The sequence below is a fragment of the Heptranchias perlo genome, chromosome 20, assembly GCF_035084215.1.
Source record: "Heptranchias perlo isolate sHepPer1 chromosome 20, sHepPer1.hap1, whole genome shotgun sequence".
NCBI lineage: Eukaryota > Metazoa > Chordata > Chondrichthyes > Hexanchiformes > Hexanchidae > Heptranchias > Heptranchias perlo.
In genome coordinates this window covers 6,031,277-6,051,387 of record NC_090344.1, presented here as the reverse complement: position 1 = coordinate 6,051,387, position 20,111 = coordinate 6,031,277, and the positions used below count along the sequence as shown (strand labels likewise).

At 42.0% G+C, this 20,111-nt stretch overlaps 5 non-coding genes across 5 annotated transcripts; all 5 read right to left on the bottom strand.

The window, feature by feature from the left end:
• Positions 1–4,916: 4,916 nt before the first annotated feature.
• Positions 4,917–4,988, bottom strand: trnac-gca (transfer RNA cysteine (anticodon GCA)). Its single transcript has one exon. It is a non-coding gene; the product is annotated as a tRNA-Cys (tRNA).
• Positions 4,989–7,275: 2,287 nt separating this feature from the next.
• trnac-gca (transfer RNA cysteine (anticodon GCA)) lies at positions 7,276–7,347 on the bottom strand. Its single transcript has one exon. It is a non-coding gene; the product is annotated as a tRNA-Cys (tRNA).
• A 2,286-nt stretch (positions 7,348–9,633) lies between these two features.
• trnac-gca (transfer RNA cysteine (anticodon GCA)) lies at positions 9,634–9,705 on the bottom strand. Its single transcript has one exon. It is a non-coding gene; the product is annotated as a tRNA-Cys (tRNA).
• Positions 9,706–13,557: 3,852 nt separating this feature from the next.
• On the bottom strand, positions 13,558–13,629 carry trnac-gca (transfer RNA cysteine (anticodon GCA)). The gene has a single exon. It is a non-coding gene; the product is annotated as a tRNA-Cys (tRNA).
• A 3,856-nt stretch (positions 13,630–17,485) lies between these two features.
• trnac-gca (transfer RNA cysteine (anticodon GCA)) lies at positions 17,486–17,557 on the bottom strand. The gene has a single exon. It is a non-coding gene; the product is annotated as a tRNA-Cys (tRNA).
• Positions 17,558–20,111: the final 2,554 nt, after the last annotated feature.

Here is a 20,111-nt window from a genome sequence, read left to right as displayed (position 1 = left end):
AATCACTCACTCACTCAATTACTCACGCACTCATTCGCTCACTCACTCAATCACTCACTCACTCATTCACTCACTCACTCACTTACTCACGCACTCATTCTCTCACTCACTCAATCACTCACTCACTCATTCACTCACTCATTCACTCATTCGTCCACTCTCCTTTGTATCCTCTCCAGTACAATTACATTGTTTCCTGTAATATGGTGATCAGAACTGTATGCAGTACTTAAGCTGTGATATAACCAGTGTTTTATACCGCTCGAGCATAACGTCCCTGCTCTTATATTCAATGCCTCGGCGAAGAAAGGAAATGCACTCCAAGGTCCCTCACGTCCTCTACCTCTCAGTATCATTCCATTTATTTTGTATTCCATTGCCTTGTTTGTCCTCCCCAAATGCATCACCTCACACCTGTCCGGATTGAATTCAATTTGTCAATTTTCTGCCCACCTGATCAGTCCGTTGATATCTTCCTGCAGTCTGCAGGTTTCCTCCTCACTATATATTCATAATTTTAACTTAAATTTAGGGGGCATGATAAAGAAGCTGGCAGAGAATACAAAAGTTGACCGTCAATTTTTGTATCTTCAGCAAACTTCTTTATCATACCCGTACATTTAAGTTAAAATCATTAATATATACCAGGAAAAGCAAGGGACCGAATAGTGAGCCATGCGGAACCCGACTGGAAATAGCCTTCCAGTCATAAAAACTCCCGTCGACCATTGCTAGAATCCTTGTGGACGACATCAATTGCACTGCCGTCATTGACAATCCTTGTTACCTCCTCAAAAAATTCAATCAAGTCAGTCAGTCACGACCTTCCCTTATAATCCATCTTGACTGTCCTTCATTAACCCGTTCCTTTCTACGTGATGGTTTAACGTGTCACTCAGAATTGATTCCAAAAATTTGCCCACCACCGAGGTAAAACTGATTGGCTGATAATAACTCGGTCTATCCTTATCTCCCTTTTTAAATAACGGTAAGACACTAGCAGTCCTCCAATTCTCCAGCACCACGCCTTATCCAGGGAGGATTGGAAGATGATGTTCAGAGTCTCCGTTATTTCCTCCCTTGCTTCTTTTAACAGCCTGGGATACATTTCATCCGGCCCTGGGGATTTATCTACATTCAAAGATGCTAATCTCCTTAATACTTCTTCTCTCAACATGTTTATTCCATCCAATGTTTCACACTCCTCCTCCTTAACTGCAATTTCACTACAAAACATAAAAGATAATTGATAAACTAATCAAACTTAGAGAGGAAAGGACCCCCAGTCAGGATCGATTGCAGCCGCGCATGTTAATAGACATTAGGGAAGCGACAGAAGAGATATTCTTTCATATGTGTAAACATTCATTAGAAAAGGGAATATTGTTAGAGGTCTGATGGACAGCAATCTTATTCCTAAAATAAAACAAGGGAGATAGAACAAGCCCAGGGAGCAACAAAACAGTGAGTTTATAATCGGTGTTAGTGTAGACAATGGAATGATTACTCTATGATGCAACAGAAAAAATATCTAGAAAACTAAATTATAATAAATAATAGACAGCACGGATTTCAGAAAGGAAGGTCATGCTTGAGCAATCTTATTGAATTCTTTGAAGAAGTAACAGAAAGAATAGACATGGCTGATGTAGCAGTCGTAATAAATTTGGATTTTCAAAAAGCCTTCGATAAGGTTCAGCATTATAAACTCATATCTAAGGTCTGAGGATGTGGAGTCAGTGGACAAGTATCAGAATGGATAGCAAGCTGGCTACAAAACAGAAAACAGCGAGTAAGGGTAAGGGCAGTTACTCAGACTGACAAAAGATGAGAAGTGGTATTCCACAGGGATCCCGGCTGAGACCACTAAGGGATACAATTGAAAACTAGATGATAAGCAGGAATAGAACCGTGGTTGGACCACACTTGAAGTAATGTGAAAAGTTCTGGTCTCCAGATTATAAGAAGATTAGAGAGGAATTGGCAAAGCAGCAAAAAAGATTAACAAGGATGATAATAGAACTCGGACTTATCAAGAAATACTTATCAGGAAAGGCTCAACGGATTGGAGCTCTTTTCTCTCGAAAAGAGAAGACTGGGGGATGACCTGATAGAGATCTTTAAGATAATTAAAGGGTTTGGTAGGGTAGACGTCGTCAGAATGTTTTCATTTGTGAGGGAGACAAAAACGAGAGGTCATAAACATGAGCTAGTCACTAATAAATCCAATCGGAATTGAAGAGAAACATCTTTACCGAAAGTTTGGTAAGAATGTGAAACTCCCAGCAAAAGGAATAGTTCAGGCGAATGGCATAGATGCTTTAAAGGGGAAGCAAGATAAGCAGATGAAGTAAAGGGCAGGGTGATCGGGTGAGATGAAGTAGGGAGCGAGGAGACTCATGTGGAGCGTAAACATCAGGATGGAACAATCGAGATGAGTGGACTTCTCAACTGCTGTCGGCATAACGTAACAGAACATGAGCAACAATCCTGCTTCTGCAGGGAGGGTACACTTACCCGACGCATCACACGATAAGCAATTACAATGCAAAGGGGTACCTGGATTTGAACCAAATACCTCTTAATCTGAAGTCAAATGCTCTGCCACTGAACTACACCCCCACAACCAGCCCCGCTTCTTTCACACACAAGGTGACGGAGCTCAGTACTTGGCAGTGATCAATGTTGAAAAACCAACATGAAAAGAAGCTTTATCAGTTATTCAGGGAGCCAAATCACTCGGGCAATCAGTAATGTTTCATGAATAGAGTGAGTGACACTATTGTGTACAGATGCGATGCACAACCCAATATGGAAAGCACTGTCACTAAGCTTCAGTGAACACATCCTTACCACAGAACACGGAACATGAAGCACCAGACAAACGACACCTGAATTTCAACCAGACTTTTGCCCAGCTGCAGTCAAATGCTCTCTCACTCTGCTCTGCCCCCAGCTCTTTACATCGTTACAGTCAACACAAGAAACACCAGGGTCAATGTGCAGTTTCACAAGATCATGCTCTCAGTGCCATATATTGAAGTGCACAGAATATCGAATCAATGTAATAAATAAACATCCAGCAGGCATTTAGCAAGAGCGGACAGGAGGAGATAGTGTGTGAAGTGACTGTAATATTTGTTAAGTCAATAGATTCATTTAAAGGTTACGGAACAGAAGTGGGACTTAACGAAAGGGAAAGTGTGTAAATTGCATCCTGGCCATGAAATAAGAAGCTGTGAGTGTCGAAAGTGTGACGTCGCCAGGAAATAAAAGTGGAAAATGCTGAAAGCTTCTATTTGGCCCGCGGATGCTCGCAGAGTGCTGTCAATAGGCTTGTGGCCGTCTTTCTCAATTATTATTTTAAACCTTATCACTTGTGCCTCGATATTCGCCTACACTTACTTCTATCTCCTCCGTTTCATTTCCCATTACTAGATCCAGCAGTGATTCCTCTCTTGTCTGCCTGTCTCTCTTTTGTAATTTTATCACTCCTGCCTGCTCTCCATACCTCCCTCTCGCTCTCACTCATTCAGTCACTCGCACACTCACGAACACGCTAATTCACTCACTCTATCCATCCCTCACTCTATCCATCCCTCATTCCATCCTTCCCACACTCCCTCCATCCCACCCTCACTCACTCACAAACTAACTCCCTACCTCAATCCCTCCACCGAAAAAGATTGAGAGAGACATAAGTAAGACAAAGACCAAATTAATAGATTGGAAACAAATTATTTTTGATGGGGTGAGATTGGTTCCTCGGAAGGTGAACTTGGAAAAATCTTGACACAGATGGAGAACAGGTTTTGGGAAATATTTGAAACGGTGATCAATAGAGTTCAAGAGAACAATATTCCTCTAAAGAAAACAACAAATAGTCAATAATGAAACATTGTGGATGAATAAAGAGATAAGGGTAAAATTGAAATTAAACAAAGGCATCTTCGAATCACATGGACAATAAAGGAAAGGATGATAAAGGGGAAATGAAGATGTTAGGAAGGATGTCAAAAAGCAATCAGGAAAGCAGAAAGGAAATACAAGATTAAATTATCAAGAAATAGTCAATTATTGCACTGAAACGTCAATAACATCAGGATAGGGATAGGGCCAACAAGCGATACACAAGATATACTCACAGTGAAATGGCTGGAATATTGAATAGTTACTTTGCCTCAGTATTTATCAGGGAGACTATACATGCTTAACATAACTTCTCCGCTTTTCAATTCTATCCCCCTGGAAATGAACCCCAGTGCTTGGCTTGTTTTTATTTATGTCGTCGCCACTTTTAGTGGTTTGTGTACCTGTCGTCCGAGATCCTTGGTTAAACCACACTTGGAGCACTGTGAACATATCTGGTCTCCCTATTATAAAAAGGATATCGAGAAATTGGCGAAGGTGAAAATAATGATGATGCCAGAACTGAAAGATAATACCTTTCAGGAAAGATTTAACAGGCTGATGGCTGACATGATGGAGGTCTTTGGATAATGAAAGGGTTTGATTGGGTGGACGTAGAGAAAATGTTTCCACTCGTAGGGGACTCTAAAACTATTGGTTATCAATATAAGATAGTCACTAATAAATCCAATAGAGAATTCATGGGAAACTTCTTTGCCAAAGAGTTGCAAGAATGTGGAATTCGCTGCCGTAAGGAGTCGTTGAGGCAAATAACATCGATACATGAAATGGCAAACGAGACAAACACACGGGGGCGAAATGAATGGAAGAATGTGCAGATGTGTGCAAGTGAAGGAGGAAGGGAGGAGTCTTGTGTTGAAGCCGAAAGGCTGGCACAGACCCGTTGGGTCAAATGACCTGGATCTGTGCGGCAAACTCAATTTCAACAACGACAGCGACAGATTACTGATTTTCTGACACCCCAAAAGAAGCACTGGGAATGTGCAAGGGGGCGCCTGGATTCGAACCAGAGACCTCTTGATCTGCAGTCAAATGCTCTACCACTGAGCTACACCCCCACATCTGTTGAACATTCTTGCACGCACAATGTAATGGATCTCAGTAGCTGGCAGTCACCATGTTGATATGACCAACATGAAAATAAGCTTCATTAGTTATTCTGGGAGACAGGTAAATACAGCAATCAGAAATGAATCATGAACGGAGTGAGTCGCACTATTGTGTACAGATGCGATGCACAACCCAACATGGAAAGCCTTGTCAATAAACTTCAGTGAACACATCCTTACCACAGAACGCGGAACTGGAAGCACCAGACAAACGACACCTGAATTTCAACCAGATGTTTCTCCAGCAGCTGTCAAGTGCTCTCTCACTGTGCTCTGCCCCTAGTTCTGTAGATCGTTACAGTCAACACAAGAAACAACAGGTTCAATGTGCAGTTTCACAAGATCATGCTCTCAGTGCCATATATGTAAGTGCACAGAATATCGAATCAATGTAATAAATAAACATCCAGCAGGCATCTGGCAAGAGTGGACAGGAGGAGATAGTGTGTGAAGTGACTAATATTTGTTAAGTCAACAGATTCATTTACAGGTTACGGAACAGAAGTGGGACTTAACGCAAGGGAAAGTGTGTAAATTGCATCCTGGGCATGAAATAAGAAGCTGTGAGTGTCGAAATTGTGACGTCGCCAGGAAATAAAAGTGGAAAATGCTGAAAGCCTCTATTTGACCCGCGGATGCTCGCAGAGAGTGCTGGCAATAGGCGTGTGGCCGTCTTTCTCAATTATTATTTTAAACCTTATCACTAGTGCCTCGATATTCGCCGACACTTACTTCTCCTATCTCCTCCGTTTTATTTCCCATTACTAGATCCAGCAGTGATTCCTCTCTTGTCTGCCTGTCTCGCATTTGTAATTTTATCGCTCATGACTGCTCTCCCTGCCTCCCTCTCGCTCTCACTCATTCAGTCACTCGCACACTCACGAACACGCTAATTCACTCAATCTATCCATCCCTCATTCCCTCCTACCCTCACTCCCTCCCTCACTCACTCACACATCACTCCCTACCTCAATCCCTCCACCGTAAAGATTGAGAGAGACATCAGTAAGACAAAGACCAAATTAATAGATTGGAAAAAACTATTTTTGAGGGTGTGAGATTGGAACCTGGGAAGGTGAACTCGGAAAAATCTTGACAAAGATATAGTACAGGTTTTGGGAAATATTTGAAACGGTGATCAATAGATTTCAAGAGAAATTCGTTCCTCTAAAAAATAAAGCAACAAATATTCAATAATGAAACATTGTGGATGAATAAAGAGATAGAGATAAGGTAAAATAGAAATTGAACATATGCATATTCTAACTGCATGGACAATAAAGGAAAGGATGATAAAGGGGAAAATGAAGACGTTAGGAAGGATGTCAACAAGCAATCAGGAAAGCAGAAAGGAAATACAAAATTAAATTATCAAGAAATAGTCAATTATTGCACTGAAATGTCAATAACATCAGGATAGGGATAGGGCCAACAAGGGATACACAAGATATACTCAGAGGTAATAACAGTGAAATGGCTGGAATATTGAATAGTTACTTTGTCTCAGTATTTATCAGGGAGGCTATGCATGCTTAACATAACTTCTCCGCTTTTCAATTCTATCCCCCTGGAAATGAACCCCAGTGCTTGGCTTGTTTTTATTTATGTCGTCGCCACTTTTAGTGATTTGTGTACCTGTAGTCCGAGATCCTTGGTTAAACCACACTTGGAGCACTGTGAACATTTCTGGTCTCCCTATTATCAAAAGGATATCGAGGAATTGGCGAAGGTGAAAATAATGATGATGCCAGAACTGAAAGATAATACCTGTCAGGATAGATTTAACAGGCTGATGGCTGACATGATGGAGGTCTTTGGATAATGAAAGGGTTTGATTGGGTCGACGTAGAGAAAATGTTTCCACTCGTAGGGGACTCTAAAACTATCGGTTATCAATATAAGATAGTCACTGATCAATCCAATAGAGAATTCATGGGAAACTTATTTACCAAAGAGTTGCAAGAATGTGGAATTCGCTACCTTAAGGAGTAGTTGAGGCAAATAACATCGATACATGAAATGGCAAACTAGATAAACACACGGGGGCGAAAGGAATGGAAGAGTGTGCGGATGGGGGCAAATGAAGTAGAGAGGGAGGTGTCTTGTGTGAAGCATAAAGTCTGGCACAGACCCGTTGTGTCAAAAGGCCTGGATCTGTGCGGCAAACTCAATAGAAACAACGACAGCGACAGATTACTGATTTTTTGAGTCCCCAAAGAAGCACTTAGAATGTGCAAGGGGGCGCCTGGATTCGAACCAGAGACCTCTTGATCTGCAGTCAAATGCTCTACCACTGAGCTACACCCCCACATCTGTTGACCATTCTTGCACGCACAATGTAATGGAGCTCAGTAGCTGGCAGTCACCAATGTTGATATTACCAACATGAAAAGAAGCTTATCAGATATTGTGGGAGACAAATAAATACAGCAATCAGAAATGAATCATGAACGGAGTGAGTCGCACTATTGTGTACAGATGCGATGCACAACCCGACATGGAAAGCCTTGTCACTAAACTTCAGTGAGCACATCCTTAACACAGAACGCGGAACTCGAAGCACCAGACAAACGGCACCTAAATTTCAACCAGATGTTTCTCCAGCAGCTGTCAAGTGCTCTCTTACTGTGCTCTGCCCCTAGCTCTGGAGATCGTTACAGTCAACACAAGAAACAACAGGTTCAATGTGCAGTTTCACAAGATCATGCTCTCAGTGCCATATATGTAAGTGTACACAATATCGAATCAATGTAATAAATAAACATCCAGCAAGCATTTGGCAAGAGCAGACAGGAGGAGATAGTGTGTGAACTGACTGTAATATTTGTTAAGTCAATAGATTCATTTACAGGTTACGGAACTGAAGTGGGACTTAACGAAAGGGAAAGTGTGTAAATTGCATCCTGGCCATGAAATAAGAAGCTGTGAGTGTCGAAATTGTGACGTCGCCAGGAAATAAAAGTGGAAAATGCTGAAAGCCTCTATTTGACCCTCGGATGCTCGCAGAGAGTGCTGGGAATAGGCGTGTGGCCGTCTTTCTCAATTATTATTTTAAACCTTATCACTAGTGCCTCGATATTCGCCGACACTTACTTCTCCGATCTCCTCCGTTTCATTCCCCATTACTAGATCCAGCAGTGATTCCTCTCTTGTCTGCCTGTCTCTCATTTGTAATTTTATCGGTCCTGCCTGCTCTCCCTGCCTCCCTCTCGCTCTCACTCATTCAGTCACTCGCACACTCACGAACACGCTAATTCACTCACTCTATCCATCCCTCATTCCCTCCTTCCCTCACTCCCTCCCTCATTCACTCACACATCACTCCCTACCTCAATCCCTCCACCGTAAAGATTGAGAGAGACATCAGGAAGACAAAGGCCAAATTAATAGATTGGAAACAAACTATTTTTGAGGGGGTGAGATTGGAACCTGGTAAGGTGAACGTGGAAAAAATCTTGACAAAGATATAGAACAGGTTTTGGGAAATATTTGAAACGGTGATGAATAGAGTTCAAGAGAAATACATTCCTCTAAAAAAAAAACAACAAATAGTCAATAATGAAACATTGTGGATGAATAAAGAGATAAGGGTAAAATTGAAATTGAACAAATGCATATTCTAACTACATGGACAATAAAGGAAAGGATGATAAAGGGGAAAATGAAGACGTTAGGAAGGATGTCAACAAGCAATCAGGAAAGCAGAAAGGAAACACAAAATTAAATTATCAAGAAATAGTCAATTATTCCACTGAAACGTCAGTAACATCAGGATAGGGAAAGGGCCAACAAGGGATGCACAAGATATACTCAGAGGTAATAACAGTGAAATGGCTGGAATATTGAATAGTTACTTTGCCTCAGGATTTATCAGGGAGATTATACATGCTTAACATAACTTCTCCGCTTTTCAATTCTATCCCCCTGGAAATGAACCCCAGTGCTTGGCTTGTTTTTTTTTAATGTCGTCACCACTTTTAGTGATTTGTGCACCTGTAGTCCGAGATCCGTGGTTAAACCACACTTGGAGCACTGTGAACACTTCTGGTCTCCCTATTATAAAAAGGATATCGAGGAATTGGCGAAGGTGAAAATAATGATGATGCCAGAACTGAAAGATAATACCTGTCAGGATAGATTTAACAGGCTGATGGCTGAAATGATGGAGGTCTTTGGATAATGAAAGGGTTTGATTGGGTCGACGGAGAGAAAATGTTTCCACTCGTCGGGGACTCTAAATCTATCGGTTATCAATATAAGATAGTCACTAATAAATCCAATAGAGAATTCATGGGAAACTTCTATTCCAAAGAGTTGCAAGAATGTGGAATTCGCTACTTTAAGGAATAGTTGAGGCAAATAACATCGATACACGAAATGGCAAACTAGATAAACACACGGGGCGAAAGGAATGGAAGAGTGTGCGGATGGGGGCAAATGAAGTCGGGAGGGAGGTGTCTTGTGTGAAGCACAAAGGCTGGCACAGACCCGTTGGGTCAAAAGGCCTGGATCTGTGCGGCAAACTCAATCGAAACAACGACAGCGACAGATTGCTGATTTTCTGAGTCCCCAAAAGAAGCACTTAGAATGTGCAAGGGGGCGCCTGGATTCGAACCAGAGACCTCTTGATCTGCAGTCAAATGCTCTACCACTGAGCTACACCCCCACATCTATTGACCATTCTTGCACGCACAATGTAATGGAGCTCAGTAGCTGGCAGTCACCAATGTTGATATCACCAATATGAAAAGAAGCTTCATGAGTTATTCTGGGAGACAAATAATTACGGCAATCAGAAATGTTTCATGAATGGAGTGAGTCACATTATTGTGTACAGATGCGATGCACAACCCAACTTGGAACGCCTTGTCTCTCGGCTTCAGTGAATACATCCTCACCACAGAACGCGGAACTCGAAGCACCAGCCAAACAACATCAGAATTTCAAGCAGAGGTCTTCAGCTTCTTTAAATCCTCTGTCAATGTGCTCTGCCCCCATCGCTTTGGATACTTGCAGCCAACAAATGCAGTGCCAGATTCAATGCGTGGTTTTCCAAGATCATGCTATCAGTGCCATATATGTAAGTGCACAGAATATAATAAAGATGCATCCAGCAGGCATGTGGCAAGTGTGGCAGGAGGAGCTAGTGTGTGAAGCAACTGTAGTTAGGAGACAATGATGGATCTGGTTCTAGGGAATGAGACACTTAATGTGGAGCAAGTGTCCTTGGGGGAGCATTTAGGGAATAGCGAACAGAGTATCATGAGGTTTAGAATAGCAATGGAAAAGGAGAAGGAGTAATCTGGAGTAAAAACACTTAATTGGAAGAGGGTCAATTACAGAGGGTTGAGAACTGATCCGGCCCTGGTAAAATGGAATCAAAACTGTAATCGAGCAATGGGCGGCTTTTGAAGAGGAGGTTTTTCGGGTACAGTCTGTGTACATTCCCACAAGAAGCAACGAAAGCCAGAGCTCTCTGGATGGCGTAGGAGATAGAGAATAAAATGAAGCAGAGGAAGTGGACGTATGGCAGATATCAGGTTGATAATACAAGTCAGAACCAGGCTGAGAATGGAAAGTTCAGAGGTGAAGTGAAAAAGGAAACCACACTTGGAGTAACGTGAACAATTCTGGTCGACACATTATAAGAAGAATAAAGAGGAATTGGCAAAGCTGAAAAAAAGATTCACAAGGATGATTATAGAACTCGGAGCATATACTTCTCAGGAGGACTAAACAGGTTGAAGCTCTTTTCTCTAGAAAAGGGAAGACTGAGTGGTGACCTGATAGAGGTCTTTAAGATTTTGAAAGGATTCGATTGGGTGGCCAAGAAAAAAACGGTTCCATTTGTGTGGGAATTCAAGAGAATCTCCTTTACCCAAAGGGCGGTAAGAATGTGGAACTCGCCACCAAAAGGAATCGTTGAGGCAAATGGCATAGATGCTTTAAAGGGGAAGCTCGATGAAGAGATGAAAGAGAAAGGAATGTGTGGCTGATAGAACGAGATGAAATAGGGCAGGAGGAGACTCATGTGGTGCATAAATACCGGAAGTGACCAATCGAGATAGCTAACCTGTTTCTCTGCGGAAGGTTCAATGTAAACAACAATCCTGCTGCTACAGGGAATTCAGACTTACTGTATGAATCACAAAATCATTTAGAAAGAAGAGGGAGTATCGGGATTTAAACCAGTGATCGCTTGATTTATAATTAAACACTGCAATTAAGCAATGCACCCACTGACATCGTCCACAGACAAGGGGATGCAACAGAGTTCAGTACCTGGCAGTCATCACTGTTGAAAGAACCAATCTGAAAAGAAGCTTCATCAGTTATTCTGGGAGACAAATAATTACAGCAATCAGAAATGATTCATGAACGGATTGAGTCACACTATTGTACACAGATGCGATGCACAACCCAACATGGAAAGCCTTGTCACTAAACTTCAGTGAACACATCCTAACCACAGAACGTGCAACTGGAAGCACCAGACAAACGACACCTGAATTTCAACCAGATGTTTCTCCAGCAGCTATCAAGTGCTCTCTCACTGTGCTCTGCCCCAATTCTGTAGATCGTTACAGTCAACACAAGAAACAATAGGTTCAATGTGCAGATTCACAAGATCATGCTCTCAGTGCCATATATGTAAGTGTAGAGAATATCGAATCAATGTCATAAATAAACATCCAGCAGGCATTTGGCAAGAGCGGACAGCAGGAGATAGTGTGTGAAGTGACTGTAATATTTGTTAAGTCAACAGATTCTTTTACAGGTTACAGAACAGAAGTGGGACTCAACGAAAGGGAAAGTGTGTAAATTGCATCCTGGCCATGAAATAAGAAGCTGTGAGTGTCGAAAGTGTGACGTCGCCAGGAAATAAAAGTGGAAAATGCTGAAAGCTTCTCTTTGGCCCGCGGATGCTCGCAGAGAGTGCTGGCAATAGGCGTGTGGCCGTCTTTCTCAATTATTATTTTAAACCTTATCACGAGTGCCTCGATATTCGCCTACACTTACTTCTATCTCCTCCGTTTCACTTCCCATTACTAGATCCAGCAGTGATTCCTCTCTTGTCTGCCTGTCTCTGTTTTGTAATTTTATCACTCCTGTCTGCTCTCCATACCTCCCTCTCGCTCTCACTCATTCAGTCACTCGCACAATCACGAACACGCTAATTCACTCACTCTATCCATCCCTCATTCCATCCTTCCCTCACTCCCTCCATCCCTCCCTCACTCACTCACAAACTAACTCCCTACCTCAATCCCTCCACCGTAAAAGATTGAGACAGACATAAGTAAGACAAAGACCAAATTAACAGATTGGAAACAAATTATTTTTGATGGGGTGAGATTGGAACCTCGGAAGGAGAACTTGGAAAAAATCTTGACACAGATGGAGAACAGGTTTTGTGAAATATTTGAAACGGTGATCAATAGAGTTGAAGAGAACTATATTCCTCTAAAGAAAACAACAAATAGTCAATAATGAAACATTGTGGATGAATAAAGAGATAAGGGTAAAATTGAAATTAAACAAAGGCATCTTCGAATCACATGGACAATAAAGGAAAGGATGATAAAGGGGAAATGAAGATGTTAGGAAGGATGTCAAAAAGCAATCAGGAAAGCAGAAAGGAAATACAAGATTAAATTATCAAGAAATAGTCAATTATTCCACTGCAACGTCAATAACATCAGGATAGGGAAAGGGCCAACAAGCGATACACAATATATGCTCAGAGGTAATAACAGTGAAATGGCTGGAATATTGGATAGTTACTTTGCCTCAGTATTTATCAGGGAGACTATACATGCTTAACATAACTTCTCCGCTTTTCAATTCTGTCCCCCTGGAAATGAACCCCAGTGCTTGGCTTGTTTTTATTTATGTCGTCGCCACTTTTAGTGATTTGTGTATCTGTAGTCCGAGATCCTTGGTTAAACCACACTTGGAGCACAGTGAACACTTCTGGTCTCCCTATTATAAAAAGGATATCGAGGAATTGGCGAAGGTGAAAATAATGATGATGCCAGAACTGAAAGATAATACCTGTCAGGATAGATTTAACAGGCTGATGGCTGACATGATGGAGGTCTTTGGATAATGAAAGGATTTGATTGGGTCGACGGAGAGAAAATGTTTCCACTCGTAGGGGACTCTAAAACTATCGGTTATAAGAAAGTCACTAATAAATCCAATAGAGAATTCATGGGAAACTTCTTCACCAAAGAGTTGCAAGAATGTGGAATTCGCTACCTTAAGGAGCAGTTGAGGCAAATAACATCGATACATGAAATGGCAAACGAGATAAACACACGGAGCGAAAGGAATGGAAGAGTGTGCGGATGGGGGCAAATGAAGTCGGGAGGGAGGTGTCTTGTGTGAAGCATGAAGACTGGCACAGACCCGTTGGGTCAAAAGGCCTGGATCTGTGCGGCAAAATCAATCGAAACAACGACAGCGACAGATTGCTGATTTTCTGAGTCCCCAAAAGAAGCACTTAGAATGTGCAAGGGGGCGCCTGGATTCGAACCAAAGACCTCTTGATCTGCAGTCAAATGCTCTACCACTGAGCTACACCCCCACATCTGTTGACCACTCTTGCACGCACAATGTAATGGAGCTCAGTAGCTGGCTGTGACCAATGTTGATATTACCAATATGAAAAGAAGCTTCATGAGTTATTCTGGGAGACAAATAATTACGGCAATCAGAAATGTTTCATGAATGGAGTGAGTCACATTTTTGTGTACAGATGCGATGCACGACCCAACTTGGAACGCCTTGTCTCTCGGCTTCAGTGAATACATCCTCACCACAGAACGCGGAACTCGAAGCACCAGCCAAACAACATCAGAATTTCAAGCAGAGGTCTTCAGCTTCTTTAAATCCTCTGTCAATGTGATCTGCCCCCATCGCTTTGGATACTTGCAGCCGACAAAGGCAGTGCCAGGTACAATGCGTGGTTTTCCAAGATCATGCTATCAGTGCCATATATGTAAGTGCACAGAATATAATAAAGATGCATCCAGCAGGCATGTGACAAGTGTGGCAGGAGGAGCTATGGAGTGAAGCAACTGTAGTTAGGAGGCAATGATGGATCTGGTTCTAGGGAATGATATAGTTAATGTGGAGCAAGTGTCCCTGGGGGAGCATTTAGGGAATAGCGAACAGAGTATCATGAGGTTTAGAATAGCAATGGAAAAGGAGAAGGAGTAATCTGGAGTAAAAACACTTAATTGGAAGAGGGTCAATTACAGAGGGTTGAGAACTGATCCGGCCCTGGTAAAATGGAATCAAAACTGTAATCGAGCAATGGGCGGCTTTTGAAGAGGAGGTTTTTCGGGTACAGTCTGTGTACATTCCCACAAGAAGCAACGAAAGCCAGAGCTCTCTGGATGACGTAGGAGATAGAGAATAAAATGAAGCAGAGGAAGTGGACGTATGGCAGATGTCAGGTTGATAATACAAGTCAGAACCAGGCTGAGAATGGAAAGTTCAGAGGTGAAGTGAAAAAGGAAACCACACTTGGAGTAACGTGAACAATTCTGGTCGACACATTATAAGAAGAATAAAGAGGAATTGGCAAAGCTGAAAAAAAGATTCACAAGGATAATTATAGAACTCGGAGCATATACTTCTCAGGAGGACTAAACAGGTTGAAGCTCTTTTCTCTAGAAAAGGGAAGACTGAGGGGTGACCTGATAGAGGTCTTTAAGATTTTGAAAGGATTCGATTGGGTGGCCAAGAAAAAAACGTTTCCATTTGTGAGGGAATTCAAGAGAATCTTCTTTACCCAAAGGGCGGTAAGAATGTGGAACTCGCCACCAAAAGGAATCGTTGAGGCAAATGGCATAGATGCTTTAAAGGGGAAGCTCGATGAAGAGATGAAAGAGAAAGGAATGTGTGGCTGATAGAACGAGATGAAATAGGGCAGGAGGAGACTCATGTGGTGCATAAATACCGGAAGTGACCAATCGAGATAGCAAACCTGTTTCTCTGCTGAAGCTTCAATGCAAACAACAATCCTGCTGCTACAGGGAATTCAGACTTACTGTATGAATCACAAAATCATTTAGAAAGAAGAGGGAGTATCGGGATTTAAACCAGTGATCGCTTGATTTATAATTAAACACTGCAATTAAGCAATGCACCCACTGACATCGTCCACAGACAAGGGAATGCAACAGAGTTCAGTACCTGGCAGTCATCACTGTTGAAAGAACCGATCTGAAAAGAAGCTTCATCAGTTATTCTGGGAGACAAATAATTACAGCAATCAGAAATGATTCATGAACGGATTGAGTCACATTATTGTGTACAGATGCGTTGCACAAGCCAACATGGAAAGCCTTGTCACTAAACTTCAGTGAACACATCCTAACCACAGAACGTGGAACTGGAAGCACCAGACAAACGACACCTGAATTTCAACCAGATTTTTCTCCAGCAGCTATCAAGTGCTCTCTCACTGTGCTCTGCCCCTAGGTCTGTAGATCGTTACAGTTAACATAAGAAACAACAGGTTCAATGTGCAGTTTCACAAGATCATGCTCTCAGTGCCATATATGTAAGTGTACAGAATATCGAATCAATGTAATAAATAAACATCCAGCAGGCATTTGGCACGAGCGGACAGCAGGAGATAGTGTGTGAAGTGACTGTAATATTTGTTAAGTCAATAGATTCATTTACAGGATACGGAACAGAAGTGGGACTTAACGAAAGGGAAAGTGTGTAAATTGCATCCTGGCCATGAAATAAGAAGCTGTGAGTGTCGAAAGTGTGACGTCGCCAGGAAATAAAAGTGGAAAATGCTGAAAGCCTCTATTTGACCCGCGGATGCTCGCAGAGAGTGCTGGGAATAGGCGTGTGGCCGTCTTTCTCAATTATTATTTTAAACCTTATCACGAGTGCCTCGATATTCGCCTACACTTACTTCTCCTATCTCCTCCGTTTCATTCCCCATTACTAGATCCAGCAGTGATTCCTCTCTTGTCTGCCTGTCTCTCTTTTGTAATTTTATCACTCCTGCCTGCTCTCCATACCTCCCTCTCGCTCTCACTCATTCAGTCACTCGCACACTCACGAACACGCTAATTCACTCACTCTATCCATCCCTCATTCCCTCCTTCCCTCACTCCCTCCATCACTCCCTCACTCACTCACACACAAACTCCCTACCTCAATCCCTCCACCGTAAAAGATTGAGAGAGACATAAGTAAGACAAAGGCCAAATTAATAGATTGGAAACAAACTATTTTTGAGGGGGTGAGATTGGAACCTGGGAAGGTGAACTTGGAAAAAATCTTGACAAAGATGGAGAACAGGTTTTGGGAAATATTCGAAACGGTGATCAATCGAGTTCAAGAGACCTATATTCCTCTAAAGAAAACAACAAATAGTCAATAATGAAACATTGTGGATGAAAAAAGAGATAAGGGTAAAATAGAAATTGAACAAATGCATATTCTAACCACATGGACAATAAAGGAAAGGATGATAAAGGGGAAAATGAAGACGTTCGGAAGGATGTCAACAAGCAATCAGGAAAACAGAAAGGAAATACAAAATTAAATTATCAAGAAATAGTCAATTATTGCACTGAAATGTCAATAACATCAGGATAGGGATAGGGCCAACAAGGGATACACAAGATATACTCAGAGGTAATAACAGTGAAATGGCTGGAATATTGAATAGTTACTTTGTCTCAGTATTTATCAGGAGACTATACATGCTTAACATAACTTCTCCGCTTTTCAATTCTATCCCCCTGGAAATGAACCCCAGTGCTTGGCTTGTTTTTTTTAATGTCGTCACCACTTTTAGTGATTTGTGTACCTGTCGTCCGAGATCCTTGGTTGAACCACACTTGGAGCACTGTGAACACTTCTGGTCTCCCTAATATCAAAAGGATATCGAGGAATTGGCGAAGGTGAAAATAATGATGATGCCAGAACTGAAAGATAATACCTGTCAGGATAGATTTAACAGGCTGATGGCTGACATGATGGAGGTCTTTGGATAATGAAATGGTTTGATTGGGTCGACGTAGAGAAAATGTTTCCACTCGTAGGGGACTCTAAAACTATCGGTTATCAATATAAATAGTCACTGATAAATCCAATAGAGAATTCATGGGAAACTTCTTTACCAAAGAGTTGGAAGAATGTGGAATTCGCTACCTTAAGGAATAGTTGAGGCAAATAACATCGATACATGAAATGGCAAACTAGATAAACACACGGGGGCGAAAGGAGTGGAAGAGTGTGCGGATGGGGGCAAATGAAGTGGGGAGGGAGGTGTCTTGTGTGAAGCATAAAGGCTGGCACAGACCCGTTGGGTCAAAAGGCCTGGATCTGTGCGGCAAACTCAATATCAACAACGACAGATTGCTGATTTTCTGAGTCCCCAAAAGAAGCACTCAGAATGTATAAGGGGGCGCCTGGATTCGAACCAGAGACCTCTTGATCTGCAGTCAAATGCTCTACCACTGAGCTACACCCCCACATCTGTTGACCATTCTTGCACGCACAATGTAATGGAGCTCAGTAGCTGGCAGTCACCAATGTTGATATCACCAACATGAAAAGAAGCTTCATCAGTTATTCTGGGAGACAAATAAATACAGCAATCAGAAATGAATCATGAACGGAGTGAGTCACACTATTGTGTACAGATGCGATGCACAACCCGACTTGGAAAGCCTTGTCACTAAACTTCAGTGAGCACATCCTTGCAACAGAACGCGGAACTGGAAGCACCAGACAAACGACACCTGAATTTCAACCAGATGTTTCTCCAGCAGCTGTCAAGTGCTCTCTCACTGTGCTCTGCCCCTAGTTCTGTAGATCGTTACAGTCAACACAAGAAACAACAGGTTCAATGTGCAGTTTCACAAGATCATGCTCTCAGTGCCATATATGTAAGTGTACAGAATATCGAATCAATGTAATAAATAAACATCCAGCAGGCATTTGGCAAGAGTGGACAGGAGGAGATAGTGTGTGAAGTGACTGTAATATTTGTTAAGTCAACAGATTCATTTACAGGTTACGGAACTGAAGTGGGACTTAACGCAAGGGAAAGTGTGTAAATTGCATCCTGGCCATGAAATAAGAAGCTGTGAGTGTCGAAATTGTGACGTCGCCAGGAAATAAAAGTGGAAAATGCTGAAAGCCTCTAGTTGACCCGCGGATGCTCGCAGAGAGTGCTGGCAATAGGCGTGTGGCCGTCTTTCTCAATTATTATTTTAAACCTTATCACTAGTGCCTCGATATTCGCCTACACTCAATTCTCCTATCTCCTCCGTTTCATTCCCCGTTACTAGATCCAGCAGTGATTCCTCTCTTGTCTGCCTGTCTCTCATTTGTAATTTTATCGCTCCTGCCTGCTCTCCCTGCCTCCCTCTCGCTCTCACTCGTTCAGTCACTCGCACACTCACGAACACGCTAATTCACTCACTCTATCCATCCCTCATCCCTCCTTCCCTCACTCGTCCATCACTCACTCACACATCACTCCCTACCTCAATCCCTCCACCGTAAAGATTGAGAGAGACATCAGTAAGACAAAGACCAAATTAATAGATTGGAAACAAACTATTTTTGAGGGGGTGAGATTGGAACCTGGGAAGGTGAACTTGGAAAAAATCTTGACAAAGATATAGAACAGGTTTTGGGAAATATTTGAAACGGTGATCAATAGAGTTCAAGAGAAATACATTCCTCTAAAAAAAAAACAACAAATAGTCAATAATGAAACATTGTGGATGAATAAAGAGATAAGGGTAAAATTGAAATTGAACAAATGCATATTCTAACTACATGGACAATAAAGGAAAGGTGATGAAGGGGAAAATGAAGACGTTCGGAAGGATGTCAAAAAGCAATCAGGAAAGCAGAAAGGAAATACAAAATTAAATTATCAAGAAATAGTCAATTATTGCACTGAAATGTCAATAACATCAGGATAGGGATAGGGCCAACAAGGGATACACAAGATATACTCAGAGGTAATAACAGTGAAATGGCTGGAATATTGAATAGTTACTTTGTCTCAGTATTTATCAGGAGACTATACATGCTTAACATAACTTCTCCGCTTTTCAATTCTATCCCCCTGGAAATGAACCCCAGTGCTTGGCTTGTTTTTTTTAATGTCGTCACCACTTTTAGTGATTTGTGTACCTGTCGTCCGAGATCCTTGGTTAAACCACACTTGGAGCACTGTGAACACTTCTGGTCTCCCTATTATCAAAAGGATATCGAGGAATTGGCGAAGGTGAAAATAATGGTGATGCCAGAACTGAAAGATAATACCTGTCAGGATAGATTTAACAGACTGATGGCTGACATGATGGCGGTCTTTGGATAATGAAAGGGTTTGATTGGGTTGACGGAGAGAAAATGTTTCCACTCGTCGGGGACTCTAAAACTATCGGTTATCAATATAAGATAGTCACTGACAAATCCAATAGAGAATTTATGGGAAACTTCTTTACCAAAGAGTTGCAAGAATGTGGAATTCGCTGCCTTAAGGAGCAGTTGAGGCAAATAACTTCGATACATGAAATGGCAAACTCGATAAACACACGGGGGCGAAAGGAATGGAAGAGTGTGCGGATGTGGGCAAATGAAGTCGGGTGGGAGGTGTCTTGTGTGAAGCATAACGGCTGGCACAGACCCGTTGGGTCAAAAGGCCTGGATCTGTGCGGCAAACTCAATACAAACAACGATAGCGACAGATTACTGATTTTTTGAGTCCCCAGAAGAAGCACTTAGAATGTGCAATGGGGCGCTTGGATTCGAATCAGACATCTCTTACATCTGCAGTCAAATGCTCTACCACTGAGCTACACCCCCACCTCTGTTGACCATTCTTGCACGAACAATGTAATGGAGCTCAGTAGCTGGCAGTCACCAATGTTGATGTTACCAACATGAAGAGAAGCTTCATGAGTTATTCTGGGAGACAAATAAATACACCAATCAGAAATGAATCATGAACGGAGTGAGTCACACTATTGTGTACAGATGCGATGCACAACCAAACTTGGAACG